We start from the raw sequence: 15176 nt of genomic DNA, 5'->3' as shown, positions 1-15176 counted from the left end.
TTCTAGGAACATTCATAACGGAGGAAGATATCATCCCTGGTTGGAACAGGTAAGCTTATAATTTAAGAAGAGTTAGGAATGCTTTGACAGTGGAGAAAAATCCCTCTGTCTTCCCAGAAAATCTCACCTTGAGTTGGTATTCTTAATCATGTAGCCAGCGAAACGCATAAAACTTATGCAAGAGCATGTGTCGTGCGGCATTTATTTTTTCTTATACAAAACTGTGAATTCGATGGAAATACTACTTCTGTTTCTTGTATTATGTGGCAGTTATAGTAGAGTATAGGTAGAAAATAACTGGAAACAGTGAGCTTCGGGTAAATCCCACTAGGGATGTGAAAGCCTTGGACAATTACATAGGCCTACATGCTTCTTACAATTCTCGAATGTGAGAATTTTTCAGTAAGCTGTTCGCCTCGAGGTATGGAAGCGTTGGATTCATTTCATTTCCAGTGACATCTTCATATGAAGTTTAGAATAGAAACTTACGATTATAGGCAACTTCATATGTTAAACATAGAAACATAATACTGGCTATTAGGGGTAGCTGTGATTGCATTCATTGAGAACAATCATAAGAGAAGACATTTCTATAACGGTTTTCTTTACATCTGGTTTTTGGGCTGGTTTCCATAAAAGGAAACAAGCCTCACGAGGTAATCATTTGTCTACGTTCCCTCTTAATGAATAATTTATGTATTAACCGATTTTGACCAAAGTCGCGTAATTCCACTCAAGGACATTTTACTTCGTTCATTGAATCTAAAATCTGGGTTTCAGAGAAAAAACAAATTGTAAAACCCAGCCGGAAACAGCATCGTTTTCAATACAAAGAGAACATTGTCTATATTATTAACCTATATGATTATTATTATTATTATTTTATTATTATTATTATTATTTAAACTTATAGTTTATCCTATGACATAAATATCTTCCCGATTAATATAGTATTTTTATTATTCTTCTGATATAAACGTCATTGCATAATAGAACATCAGTATTTATGACTATTTATATAATTCTTCTGAAACAGTTCTCGAAGAGAACTTAATATTCCTTTATATAAGCGATTGTACTAATGATATTTGTTACTTAAATACTGGACTTATCAAATTTATGTATTGATAACGTAGTGAATGTGAAGTTCATTACCTAACATTTGCGTTAATTGAGGCGCAAAGTTTTAAAATCGGCCAATTTCGGTCATGAATTTCTTCTTAAGAGAGTAAAGGACTATTGATAAATTGTACAGTTTTGAAACTTTATCTTAATTCTAGACTTATTATTTAAAATCTTATCTGTTAAAATATGGAAAGCTGTGTTTGTAAATGTATGTATTAATATTTAGACATGACCTATTTTAGGAGGTGGATGTCTTTAACTTCACCGAAGTGGTAATTGTTCGAATTTGGAACTTCACGCATGAATTATACATACTGAAACTTGACTACATTTAATACGAACTGAACTATGTCTTTCGAAACAGAAAAGGAACTTCACTCATATATTATGTGACCAGATACTTGAGCTGAAAACAAATAAGAGTATAAGTAAATATAATTTTATTCTCAGACATTATGCTTCGACAATCAGCGTGCGAGTGTAAATCTGAACTGCTTATGTTAACATTGTATTAGTTAACCTAACTTCAGCGACTGTAGTCGGCACTAGAGTAATGGTGTACTCAAACCTGCAGGCAATACCGACTTATTTGTTTCTATATTCTCTCTTATTACTAATAGAACGAATTGGTTTTCGTGTATGTGTGTATGAATGTATGTACAATAATTATGTATGTATGTATGTATGTATGTATGTATGTATGTATGTATGTATGCACTGTATGTATGTACTGTATGTATGTATGTATGTATGTATGTATGTATGGTTGCTGTAGCATAGAACGAAATTAATAATATTCGAAGACACTACGATCAAAGATTCCATAATCAAACCATATTCCTCAATAAAAGATGAAATTGTGTATTGTAGTAGATATGGGGGATACGGCTACCAGCTGTCTGTGAAGATAAAACCGGTATTGTAAGGGACTCGAGATGCTGTAAACTTTCCATTTCAACGCACATTTGAAACGTTCGAAATCTCGTGCAAATCTCGATCTGGATGGCATTTACTAATTAGGGGACTTATCGCTTGAATCTCGGTACCGTAGGCAAGTTATCTGTGATATGAAAAATTAGATTCATGTGTCACGCGCTACTGTAAGATGTTTATGAAAGAAGCTGTATGATTATTTGTATGACGAATTTGAACGGATCTCATGTTTCATATTGTATTTTAAGAAGAAATAAGTACAGTGGAGTCCATCGTAATTCCTCATGACGATATCGTGTGATAAATTTGGACCAAGTTTTGTACGTCATAGATTTTTCTTGCTGCATTGAATTAAGGATTCGGTTTACTGAATGTTTTTAGATTACTGTTTGAGACGGTTGATTTTGACAGATGTACACATAGTTCTGTTTTTTCTTCTTTTTCTTTCTTTTATTTCTTTTTTGCAGAAAATACTCGAGAGTTATTAGATCTATCCCAAATTTCCCAGTAAAAAATAAAGACGGTAGATCATCATGATCATAATAAATGTATCAATAATAATAATAATAATAATAATAATAATAATAATAATAACAACACGTTTTGGACTAAAAATCTGCTTCGTTGATGAAGTTACTATTTTAAGGCCATCATTTCATTCTTTCCTTAGACGTTCTAGTTTACCCTTCCTCATATAGTTATGATCGCAAATTGTATATAGTTATCTGCATTGATACAACTTAAAAACATCCTCTTTGCAGTTTGTTCTGTTTTGTTCATTAATACAATTTAAACTACTGAGATGTTATTCAGCCGCTTGTGGTGACATGCTTAGACAAAAATACGTTTTTTATTTTTTCAGGGATCGCGCAGAATAGAATTTCATCTATTATTAATTCCTTAGTACAGCTGTAATATGATTGATTTCTGTCAATTTCATGTCTGAAAATGTCTCTTGCTCGTTGTATTAAATTAATATATGCACTGAAGGTTGTCTTCACGACTGTATGCCGTGATTGGTTTTGAATGAATATGTGTTTTGTTTGAGGGAGTACATATAATTGGACCAAAAATTTACTCTTAAAATAACCTTTTGTTTATTTCACAAAATTATTGGTTATATTTAAAGATTCTCCCATGATGGTTGATTTTTTTTTTTAGGGAGCACGAAAAACTGGATCAAATTTCATATTTGAGAGTTGAGGGTTAGTATCGAAGCTGTGCACTCACTCACCGTGTGTGTCCTTTCGGCGAGACTGCTTATGGGGAAGGCGCTGCGCGAACTTCACGAAGAGACTGAGGTGTGCCGACTGAGCGGGGTGCGATCATATGCTCGCGGATCAGTGAAAGTGACCAGCGCGCGCTCCTCCGTGTCCCTCTCCCCACCCGTAGCCTGCATGGCGCGGTGCTCGCCTCGTCGGGATGCGAACTCTGGACATGGGCGTGTCACCAGCACCCGAGCCAAGGTAGGATTTGTAGCATGAATGGAGACATGTTGACCAAGGTGTAATGTCAAGTGGAGGTGAGGGCGTGATCTCGTTTGATGTCACGCTGGCTTCTTGAAACAGAAACGCCTCGATATGTTAAAGAATGGAGGAGTCACACGAATAATTTCACATGAACCGCTTAGCGTTAATGTTGTAGAGCAGAGTTTCGCGTCTGTACCGGCGTTGTGATCTCCGTGCGATTTTTCAGTTTAGGTGCGTTTCTACCTAACTGTTTCTTCTCTCTTCGCAACAGCGCTTTTCTGTGATCTGCGAATCACTACTGACACTCGAGGTTTAGTTTTTTATTTTATTTTAGTAGGTTATTTTACGACGCTTTATCAACATCTAAGCTTATTTAGCGTCTGAATGTGATGAAGGTGATAATGTCGGTGAAATGAGTCCGGAGTCCAGCACTGAAAGTTACGCAGCATTTGCTCATATTGGGTTGAGGGAAAACCCCGGAAAAAACCTCAACCAGGTAACTTGCCCCTACCGGGAATCAAACCCAGGCTACCTGGTTTCACGGCTAGACGTGGTAACCGTTACTCCACAGGTGTGGATGAGGTTTAGTATTGTAGGTCACTATGTAAAACTATTATTTGACACTAACATATTAAATGTACAAATTTTGTTTACATATAGACCTACAGTGTGATTCCTCATTTTAACATTATTGTTGATATTCATTCATCAGAGTACTTACATAGGCGTTTAGGCCTATATGAATTGATTTAGGAATGTGAATAATAACGTCTTAATACTATTATTGTCTTAATTTTTATCCCTATAATTATGCTTCGGTCAATTCATACGGATTTAATTGTCATTTATACATAACCTCAAATTAGTGTAAGTGATCTTGGAAACACCAAGACTTGCTGACAATTTACTGCTACTGGCGAGTAGCTGCTTTCCATTTTGGTGGATATAGCCTCATTTTCTAGATTAGATGGTCTTCCTGAGCAAGGTTTATCTTCAAGACTTAGGTCTTCATCATTCACTTGTTCAAACTAGTTTGATGCCGTCCTATTACTGACCACCAATTCACCTTCCATTTCACATATTTTTTCAGCTCTGATTTTGCACTCACGCCTTAAAAAAATTATAAGAACTCGAATTGCAATTGTGTCGTCTCACATTTGCAATAAGGAACTGAAAATAATAGGCACTGCAGGCCACAAATACTCGTCGTAATCCAGTTAGCCTAAACGCTTCTTGAAAATATAATAACGATACCAGCCTAAACGCTTCTTGAAAATATAATAACGATACCAGCCTAAACGCTTCTTGAAAATATAATAACGATACCAACAACAATAATTCGTTGCCTAATAACTCAGAGACAAATGATCAGAACATTTATAGAATTTTTTTTTACGTGTCGTAAATGTACAACATAAATTCATCGTCCACTGTTGGATTTCAATACGCGAACCTCTAGACCACCGTGGTTGATTGATTTACTATATATATATATATATATATATATATATATATATATATATAATGGTTGAAATATATTTAGAGAATTTGAAGTGACCCTACTATGTGAAGATTTAGAACCATGCCTTGTTAAAGCAAAAAACTTAAGAATGAAGACATATGATATTCAAATACGCATAGTGCAGAGTCTTTATTCGTATTATTTGTTTGCGATCGTTCATTTTCTCAGTAATCTATATCGTATTGAAGTCGTGCAGAAGGTCTGTAATAGTTCTTGTTGTAAGCAATGACAAAGGACACTGCTTTAACTTTATGTGAAAACCGCAATCGTAGGTCCGAATCCTCCTAAATCATGGATTCTCTTTGTTGTCCTATGTTGTCTTATGTAGGATCCTGAAATTTTGACTGACCCCAAGTTATGTCCATTTAAAAATGTATTGTAGTCTGGAAGATGTCTAGAGAGTCCCGAAGTTACTGCCGAATGTCTTACCTAAATTTAGACATTTTAAATGTACGAATTTCATGAGGTTACTTGCCTATAAATAAGGAATAACTTTGTAGAAGCATGGATTAATTCGCCTTTTTGTATTTTCGATTGCTAGCTCATCTAATGAGTACCCTCAGAGCTCACCCTACAACAAAGCAGGAGGCTTCTGCCATCAAGGGATTCTGTAGGCTTATTTTATTTTTGTTTTGCTGAATACTGACGATCTCCTTGAATGCAGATGGTTTCTGTCAGAGGATGAAGTCGAAAGTTCAAACTTCACTAGGTATACTTTTTTTAAATTAAGGTATTAAACTTTAAACTATTGTTGTAACATTAAAACGCCAGTTCTAGTTATTTTGTAATGTACGTAATAATGACAATAATTGTTTAGAAGGGTGAGGAAGGAATGTAGAGTAATGCATATCCAGTAATCTGGACAAGTCACATTATTTTATCAGTTAATTTATAGTGCACATAAATTATGCATAGGCCTACCATTATTCTGTTTCATACAAAATGTTTTAATAAAATGGATAAATGAGAAAAGAAATAAATTTCCCTTTTCGTTTTTCTTAGAGGAGGAAGTAAGCAATATTCAGGAATTACTGTATAGTACAGTACAGTACGTACGTATACTGTAATAAAGGAAAACAAATTATTCTTTCACAAGTCACTGCCAGTCGGAAAACGAATTAAAGAAATTGTTCAAAGTAACGATCTTCACCTTAAGTACAGTATCTTTCTGCAACAAATTAAGTACCTTTTCTGAAGTTTATTAATTATTCTGGCTTAACCGTTAGAAACTATGTACAACGAATTTAACACAACTTATACACTGAAATAGGACAAAAATGCATGAAAATAATAGGCTAATACAGAATACAAAAGGTCATGCACTCATCATATTTTCAACCAAACGCCAGCACGTTTTTTAACAAATACGTAACTGAGCTCCGTAGGAGTCCAATAAGACTGACTTGTTCTCAAGTGAACTGTAATGAATCAATGGATAGTACTAAACAGTAGCTATACTCTTGCCAAAAGCATAAATAATAACACAATGCGTACTTTTGTGGTTCAGGAGAGAAAGAATTTAGATATCTCATCAATAAAATAATAGCTATTAGAGTTAAAAAAAAAAACTATTATGGTGAGACTCTAATCCTACTACCTTCAGGCCTGAGGTCTGACGCGTTGTCCATTACACATATAGACAATTCTATTCTAAAATAAGTGCAATATTGAAAACGAATGAGGGTAAACCAAGCAGTGCAGTGGCGTACTGTCTCATTATTTGCCGGCAATTTTACAGATTCTGTAAAGACTGAATTTTGGAAACGCGGTTGATTAGTTCTTAACAGTAGGCTTCATACAATCCCTAATAAGATCCAAAACCATCCCATACTATTCCACATATTTATTTAATTTCAGTGCTGGATTATAAGTATGAAATGTAAACAGCTTTAACAACTGATAACTCAGATATTTTTCGTCGGAGAGCCTGGATTGCTTGTATCAAAATTTTTTTGTCTATAACCCCTCTATAACCAGATAAATTTCTTCGATGTAATTCTGAAACACTCTGTATACAGGCCTATTCTTTTTCTCATTCTGCAAAATTATCTGTGGGATGGACAAGTTCTCTCCTGGTACTTTACTTCCGCCGTCATTTTTACTTCTCCATCCACTGCCACATTATTACTAAAAGTGGACTTATAATTTTGATCTGGAAATAAATGGAGGAAATGCTATTCATGATTTTGATAGTGATATAATGATAATCCTGATGATAATGTTAATAGTTCCGATGATAATTTGACGTCGGTAGTGATGATTGTAACGATAAAGAAGGAAAATTGTAGGGCATGGGTTCTCACCCTTTTGAAGATTGTCAGCACTGCCTACATGTAATATTAAGTGAGCGAACTCTATGAAGTGGAATAGGTTTAATAGATCTATATGAATACATAAACAAAGAAATAAATTTTTTAAACACTCACCAGGATAATGATATCCTTGAACTTGAATGTTACTCATAATTTCAGTGATGTCCAAGGAGAAGTCCTACAGATATGAATAATTAGTTAATGGTAATCGTGCTTTGTTCTTGAGGTATTTCATAAGTGAGAAAGTTTTTTTTTTTTTTTTCGCATAGATAGATTTTCTCGAACATAGCCAGACATTTGAGGGAAACACTCCGCAGTATTTGGGACCTCTTATTATCTACTGCTCCCAAAAGACTATGATTTCTCCTTTTAAAGCAAATATTTCAGATCTGAAATGGACTGGAGATCTAGCAATTCAAGTTCCTCACTTACAGCTATATTATTCTCTTGAATAACCTTGATTTCTCTAAGTCCACACTGAATTGGAAAGGATTATACACCATGAAATACGAGAAACCCTATCAGGTCTGTAAGATATGATAATGGATAGTAGGAACACTAGACTATTTGTTCCGGCTTGTACATCAAGGATAAGTTAAAGACGGAACTGTTATTAAGCTTTTGTTCGTACAACAAAGTTTGATTCAACTAATCAGTCAATCGTTTATGAATATCATGAGCAACAGTTTGTTGCAATAGACATAAAATGTTCTAAATTATAGGAGCGTTCTTGCTCGCGAGCACATTTTTAATCGCATTACGAGAGTATCAAATGCCATTAAAAGAGCACCATAGTACGCGCGCCTGTTGCAGAGCATGATAGTGAGGAAGGTGACTATTCATTATTATTTAACGTTCCTTTCAAATTGCGGAACAGAAAATGTGGTAGGTGAAATGTCGAAAATGAAGATGGGTAGAAATGAGTGACGGACACTTAGATAAAACCTATTTCATAGCCGCTTTGTCTACCAGACAACTCACAGGTTCTGCTTGGGGTCGAATGTCGATCACCGTGGTGGGAATCATCAAATGACGCTGGGTCTGTAATGATGTTGATTGAAGGTTGCACCCTTCTTACTGATAACCTTTTTCGTAGAATAGCTTGAGTTCTGGAGATTTTCATTGTAATAATTCATCATAATAGGTAATATGTAATACTGGACTTAAAAAGGCGTGGGTAATAGCGATAAAATACGGAGACAATCCTAACCAGACTCGAACCCCAGAGTGTTTGCTAGACAGGTTCTCCTTGGTAGGTGGTTTCATTCTGCTCTAAAGCCCCGGGGCATGCCCCACCCTCAGGCCATTGCATGAAAATTGTTAGCATTAACTCTTGTCATTGCTTATGTTCGGATATTGAAACTGCAGCGCCATGATCCGTAAGTGGTCTTATCGCTAATCACATTGATCCGGTAACCGACGACCTCAACTGATCGTCCCGGAGGTCGCGGAGTAAAATCCCTCAAGGCTTGCCGCATCCCACACCTCACTAGCTTATTCCATTCTACAGGAACTTTTACTTTCAGCATATGAGGTAAAACGAGTTCAGGTATGCCTCTAAAGATTTCTCGCCAGAGTGTTGTGGTTTAAGCTTTGAAGACTTTTTAACGTGTTGTGGACAAAGCTGATGTAAGAGAGGTTTTTTCTATGCACTTAGGTCTTCCTTCTCACTGTGGCTATGCCACTCCATTGTCCTCAGTATACACCGTGCCCGGCTTGTAGATTTAACATTACAAACATTTATAAGTTTCGTTGTATGAGATTCCAATTGAAAATTTTTGTAGGCCTACACACACACACACACACACACACACACACACACACACACACACACACACACACACACATACAGGGTGATTCACGAGGATTTACCGTCCCTTACGGAGTTTATTTCCGAAGACATTCTGAGCAAAAAAGTCATATAAAACATTTGTCCTAATCTCAATATTTTCAGAATTACACTAATTTGAAGTTGTTTGTAAAATACCATTATTCTTGAGTTTTAAAGGTAAAAGAGTATTACAGATCAAGAATGAACTATTCATAAGTATCATTTCTTTAATTAGCTAGTACTCTGAAGCTAAAAATGTGTTGTGAATTCCATAGTTGCTCCATACAGATATATATTTTTTTCCGATTTTTAACTACAAAATTACATTTTCTTACGCATTTATCACAACAATTGTTACAAATCACGCCAATCTTGTAAAGTCTTTAAGACTATACATTAGGATGCATAATTAAACTGTAAAGAATCAAGTTCCTAAAGTCATATGGTTTGTAACAATTTTTGTGATAAGTGCCTAAGAATGATGTAATTTTTAGTTAAAAATTGACGAACAAAATCTGTACAAAGCAATTAATAACACATTTTTAGTTTCAGAATGCTAGCCAATTAAAGAAATGATACTTCTGAATAGTTAATTCTCTATGTGTAATATTTTTTTGCCCTTAAAACAAAAGACAAAAGGTATTTTACTATCAACTTCAAATTAGTGTAACTCTGAAAATATTGAGATTAGAACACATGTTTATATGACTTTTTTGCTCAGAATGTCTTCAGAAATAAGTTCCGTAGATGACGGTAAATCCTTGTGAATCACCCTGTATATGTATTGATATCATACAGTTCATTTGCGGCCTATGTGCATGATGTTTATCTAGGTCAGTAAGGTTGAACATTGGACATATGTCACGTCGCTGGAGCTGCATCTATCGAAATTGTTTAAATAGAACAGAAAATGCAAGAGTTTCTGTGTCAGACAACATCAGTTTTTTTTAATTAAATTTTGATTACTTTGAAATATATCCCATGTTAAATCTACAAGCCGGACAGGGTGTATTTATGACCTTGCCGACTTTGAATAATCTAATTCAATTCAATTCAATTTATTTGGCCATTAGACATACAGTTTTAGGCTTCGTCAGAATACATTGAAAAACATATAAATACATTTTTAAAAACACTAATAAAAGAAACAGTAAAATTTAAATAATACAATGAAAACATGAAATAATTATAAACTTTTAAATTAAAGAGAACTAACTAAATTGCAATTAAACTTATTTATTAAAATACAATTTCATACAAATTTGTGTTGAAAAACTCAGCAACAGAATAAAAAGGATTATTTAATAACCAATTGTAAAATCTAGTTTTGAAGCTATTGATTGGTAATTTATAATATTGACTTGGGAGCTTATTATATAATGTCATCCCCATAATTAAAAAGTTTGTGTTGCTCTTGTGTAATCTACAATATGGAATATTAATTTGTTCACTGTTTCTAATTTCATGATCATGTATATTGGCCACTGATGAGTAATTATCGATATTTTGTCGAGTGTAAAGTACTAGATCATATATGTATGTGTATATATATATATATATATATATATACACAAATTTATGATTGTTAAAATCCGTGATTGTCTGAAAAGTGGCCGACAATGTTCCAGATAGTTTGCTTTACATAAAATTCTAATGGCTTTCTTTTGTAAAATCAAGACGCTTCCAATTTTGGTTCCATTTCCCCAGAAAATTAGGGCATATAGGATTATCGACTGAAAGAAGGAAAAGTAGGCACATCTTAAATAATTTTGAGAAACGCAAGTAGTTAATTTCTTTAACAAATATAAAACTCTTGATAGCTTTGTGCATATGTATTCGATGTGCTTATCCCATGTTAAACTGAAGTCTATAAAAAGTCCTAGAAATTTTGTGTAGTTGAGTCTGTTGTCCTTATTTATTAGATAATTTAGGCTGAAAGTTATGTCGATAGTTTCTTCTTGATTAAGCAAGAAACCATTAGATTCAAACCATAAAGCCATCTGTGATAGAGTGTCGTTGTTGAGAGCATGGAGTTGATTTAGAGCAGAGGAAGAACATAGGAAAGTAGTGTCATCTGCATACATAATTGTTATTGCTTTAATGAATTCTGGAAGGTCATTTATTGCTATTAAAAATAATAGAGGACTAATTATTGAGCCTTGTGGAACCCCATAATGTATGGTGGTGAGACGACCAATTTTCACTTATAGCAACTAATTGACTTCTGCCATAAAGATAGGTTCTAAAATATTTAGTGTGTTCCCTCGAATACCATAAAATTCTAATTTTGATAAAATTAAATTATGATCAACACAATCGAACGCTTTAGTGAGATCACAGAATGTAGCATTAACTGGTGACCTATTTTCAAAATTTCTTAAAATTTCCGTTATTAAAAGCTCAATTGCATCATTTGTTGATTTACTTTTCCTAAAGCCAAATTGGTTAGTACTAAAGAGATTTGAATTTTAAAAATAATCATAAATTTGATTGAAAATTACATATTCAAATACCTTAGATAACGCAGGGATGATAGAGATTGGTCTGTAACTACTTGGACTTGTTCTATTACCTTTTTTATATATTGGGATTACTTTCGAAATTTTTAGTTGATCTGGAAATATGCCTTGTTGTAGACAAATATTAATCATATGTGTTAGAGGAATATATATATGGAATTTATAACTTAAAAAAAATCATTTGACATATAAACATCTTTTGAATTTGATTTTCTCAAGGTATTTATTGTATCCCATACCTGCTCGGTGGTGAAATCTTTGCGATAGTGTGTGTCATTAAGCAAAATAAATTAATTTAGTTTTCCGTCGCCTTCAGATATCATTAACTTGTTAGAATTCTGCTAGTCGTGAAAGATTTAATTTCATTTCTGAGGTGGGGCGCTTACAAGACGCGAGTGAAAAACTGTTATTAAGTTTTGCTCGAAATTCTCGCACTTAGAATATTTTTTCACGTGCAGTAACAGTTTGGTTCGAAACCCCTAGGATTGATCTTTCAAAGGCAGCAATATCATAAATTTTTATAAGCCATTAAAAAATCCATTGTCCTCAACCCTGTTTGAATGGGGAGATCCGAGATCTAATGACAAGCAAGTTAATCACACGACTGTCGACCGAGATTGATGAAACATAAATGAAAGTGATAAAATAAATATAAATTGATAAGTAACCACCAGTGGCGGCTCGTGGGTAGTGAATTCAGGGGGGCTGCATACAAAAATAAACCATGCAACTTAGGCCTACATTATTTAAAGATTAGTTCCATGCGCCTTGTGTTGTAGGTTGCAAACTTTAGAATCATCTTCTTATTAAAATCCGATATGTCGTTTAACATAGTCTTTACAATGGAAAACATAGCTAATGCGGTCAGTCTCTCTCCTCTCATCGTATTTCTGAGATTAGACATTAAATATTCTCAAGTAATGTGAAGAATTTAGAAAGATTCTGAGGCAAGCGCCCTGGTGCGTACTCTTGAAGATCCTGAATTCAATTTCTGGCTCAGTTTTTTTCATTTATTGAATGTATCATGTAGATATATTATAGAGCCAACTACAACATCGCCAGTTAGATATTTCTAAGGTTCAAATCTGCACATAAAAATTAAATTATGGTTTATTTCACGACACTCGCAACTGCAAGGGTTATATCAGCGTTGCCGGTGTGCCGGAATTTTGTCCCGCAGGATTCTTTTAAATACCAGTAAATCTATTAACATGAGCCTGTCTCATTTAAACACATTTAAATGCAATCGACCTGGGCCGGGATCGAACCCGCAACCGACTATGCTATCGAGGCCGACTCTGCATATCAAGCTTTGTAGTAGTTAAAATATTTCTCAGCAATGTCAGCTGAACGATTTATCGAAAATAGTTGGACTAATGACTCAAGGACAAAAAGAAGTGAGGACGATACCCAAGTTAAGTTGAAAGATCAGATCGATCAACTACGGCATTTGAAATGAAACGGAAGTCTTTTAGATTCATTATTATTGTTATTATTATTATTATTATTATTATTAGTAGTAGTAGTAGTAGTAGTAGTAGTAGTAGTAGTAGCAGTAGCAGCCACTAGCGTAGCTCAGTCGGCTAAGACGCTTGCCTGCTGATCTGTAGTTGCGCTCGGGCTTGGGTTCGATTTCCGCTTGGGCTGATTACCTGGTTTTCCGAGGTTTTCGCCAACAGTAAGACGAATGTCAGGTAATCTATGCGAATCCTCGGCCTCATCTCGCCAAATACCATCTCGCTATCACCAATCCCATCGACACTAAATAACCGAGTAGTTGATACGGCGTCGTTAAATAACCAACTAAAATATCACAGTAGGAGTAGCAGTAGTACTGGTATCAGTAACAGTGGTAGCGGTAGTAGTAGTAGTAGTAGTAGTAGTAGTAGTAGTAGTAGTAGTAGTAGTGGTGGTGGTGGTGGTGGTGGTGGTGGTGGTGGTAGCTGCGGCAGCGGTAGTAGCAGTAGTAGGAGTAGTAGTAGTAGTAGTAGTAGTAGTAGTAGTAGTAGTAGTAGTGGTGGTGGTGGTGGTGGTGGTGGTGGTGGTGGTATACAAATAATTTACTAGTGTTTTGACAGAACCTTCCACGCATCTAGATGTAAGCGACATTGGGTTAAGGTTAAACCACAACGTAGTTCTGTAACGATACAGATATTTCGACAGTCACTGGAAACACTAAAAAACTTTGCAATTGCCTTTGTATTTTTCGTGTTTCTTTATATGTGCACGGGACAAAGGCTAATTGGAATTTCCCGGTCTCTGATCGGATCAGAAACCCTCATAGAACTGATATTTAACCCTTGCGATGAATTTCGGTAAAGTCCGGAGGGCCTATAGTAACATCCACTCTCTTCACCTCCACACTGATGCCCCTTGGGATCTTTTAAGATGCGAAAGAGAGAGAGGTGTGCGGAGAGCTACGGTAAGCTACCGTGTTTCTCTTTCCCAAGAAAAACTGACGAGGAAGAGAAAAATGAGGACAAGAAACTGCCTACTGGAGGATGCACTGGAAGAAAAGTTCGGGGCAGAAGAAGATATTAGATGATAGTCGATAGACATTAAGATATAGGGATCATATGCGTTGGCTAAAAGGAAGGCAGAAACTAGGAAAAATTGGGATTTACAGTGAAAGACCTGCCCCTAGGCAGGAAACTACGAATGAATGTATTTCTTATTTATTTATTTATTTATTTATTTATTTATTTATTTATTTATTTATTTATTTATTTATTTATTTATTTATTTATTTATTTATTTATTTATTTATTTAATCTGGCGGAGTTAAGGTATTCAAGCCTTTTCTAGCACACCACCAGAATACAAATATACATATACAAGAAACAAATGCAGAGAGAAGGATGAAATAAGAAAGAGAAAAAGGACATAAAAAAGAAGTTACTGTACATCTATTAAATAATACAGTGTGTTCAGCTCAGCTTCCGGCCGGGAACGCGCATCAGATACGCTTGCATGGCCGGCTTAGACTGCGTCATTATCGTTCCGTAACATAGATATTTCCGTAATGATCACAATTTCTTTTCTTATATTGTCCTGGCTTCGTCTATGTGTGGAGTTAGTTTCCTGTGTACTCCATTTTTCTTTTTCTTTTCTTTTTTTTTTTTTTAAGAATTTCCTAGAGTGTGAATAATAATTTCATCAAAAGATGTCGGGAATGTGTGAATGCAGACGGTCACCACTTTGAACGGCTGCAGCTGTAACACAGATTAGAAAACTCATTATGAAATAAAATGTAATTATGTACATCTTTTTAATAGAAATTATACGAGTAGAGGTGTAACATACGCGGAAGGTTACGGATCGCCAATGACGAAATCTTTGCCGACCAAGCAAGTATGTCTGATGCGTGTATTCCGATCGGAAGCCGAGGTGAACGCTCTGTATTTATGATGGAAGTGGTCGCAAAATGGCTTTGTAACACCACTGTGGCTCTTAGGATTATAGATC

General features: G+C 35.0%; 1 protein-coding gene across 2 annotated transcripts in view; it reads right to left on the bottom strand.

The window, feature by feature from the left end:
- Nucleotides 1–15176, bottom strand: part of LOC138706062 (mucin-17-like) — a 286190-nt gene that overhangs the window by 162430 nt on the left and 108584 nt on the right. Inside the window, exon 1 of one of the 2 annotated variants that reach the window (XM_069834976.1) lies at nucleotides 3293–3394. The exons of the other annotated variant lie outside the window; for it this stretch is intronic. The gene's annotated coding sequence lies outside the window, so the exon portion shown is untranslated. Of the gene's footprint in view, nucleotides 1–3292; nucleotides 3395–15176 lie in introns of those variants that run through there. 2 annotated transcript variants of the gene reach the window in all.

Source organism: Periplaneta americana, chromosome 9 (genome assembly GCF_040183065.1).
Source record: "Periplaneta americana isolate PAMFEO1 chromosome 9, P.americana_PAMFEO1_priV1, whole genome shotgun sequence".
Lineage (NCBI taxonomy): Eukaryota > Metazoa > Arthropoda > Insecta > Blattodea > Blattidae > Periplaneta > Periplaneta americana.
Note: the sequence above shows the minus strand (reverse complement) of the source record. Positions and strands in the feature narration are given on the sequence as shown.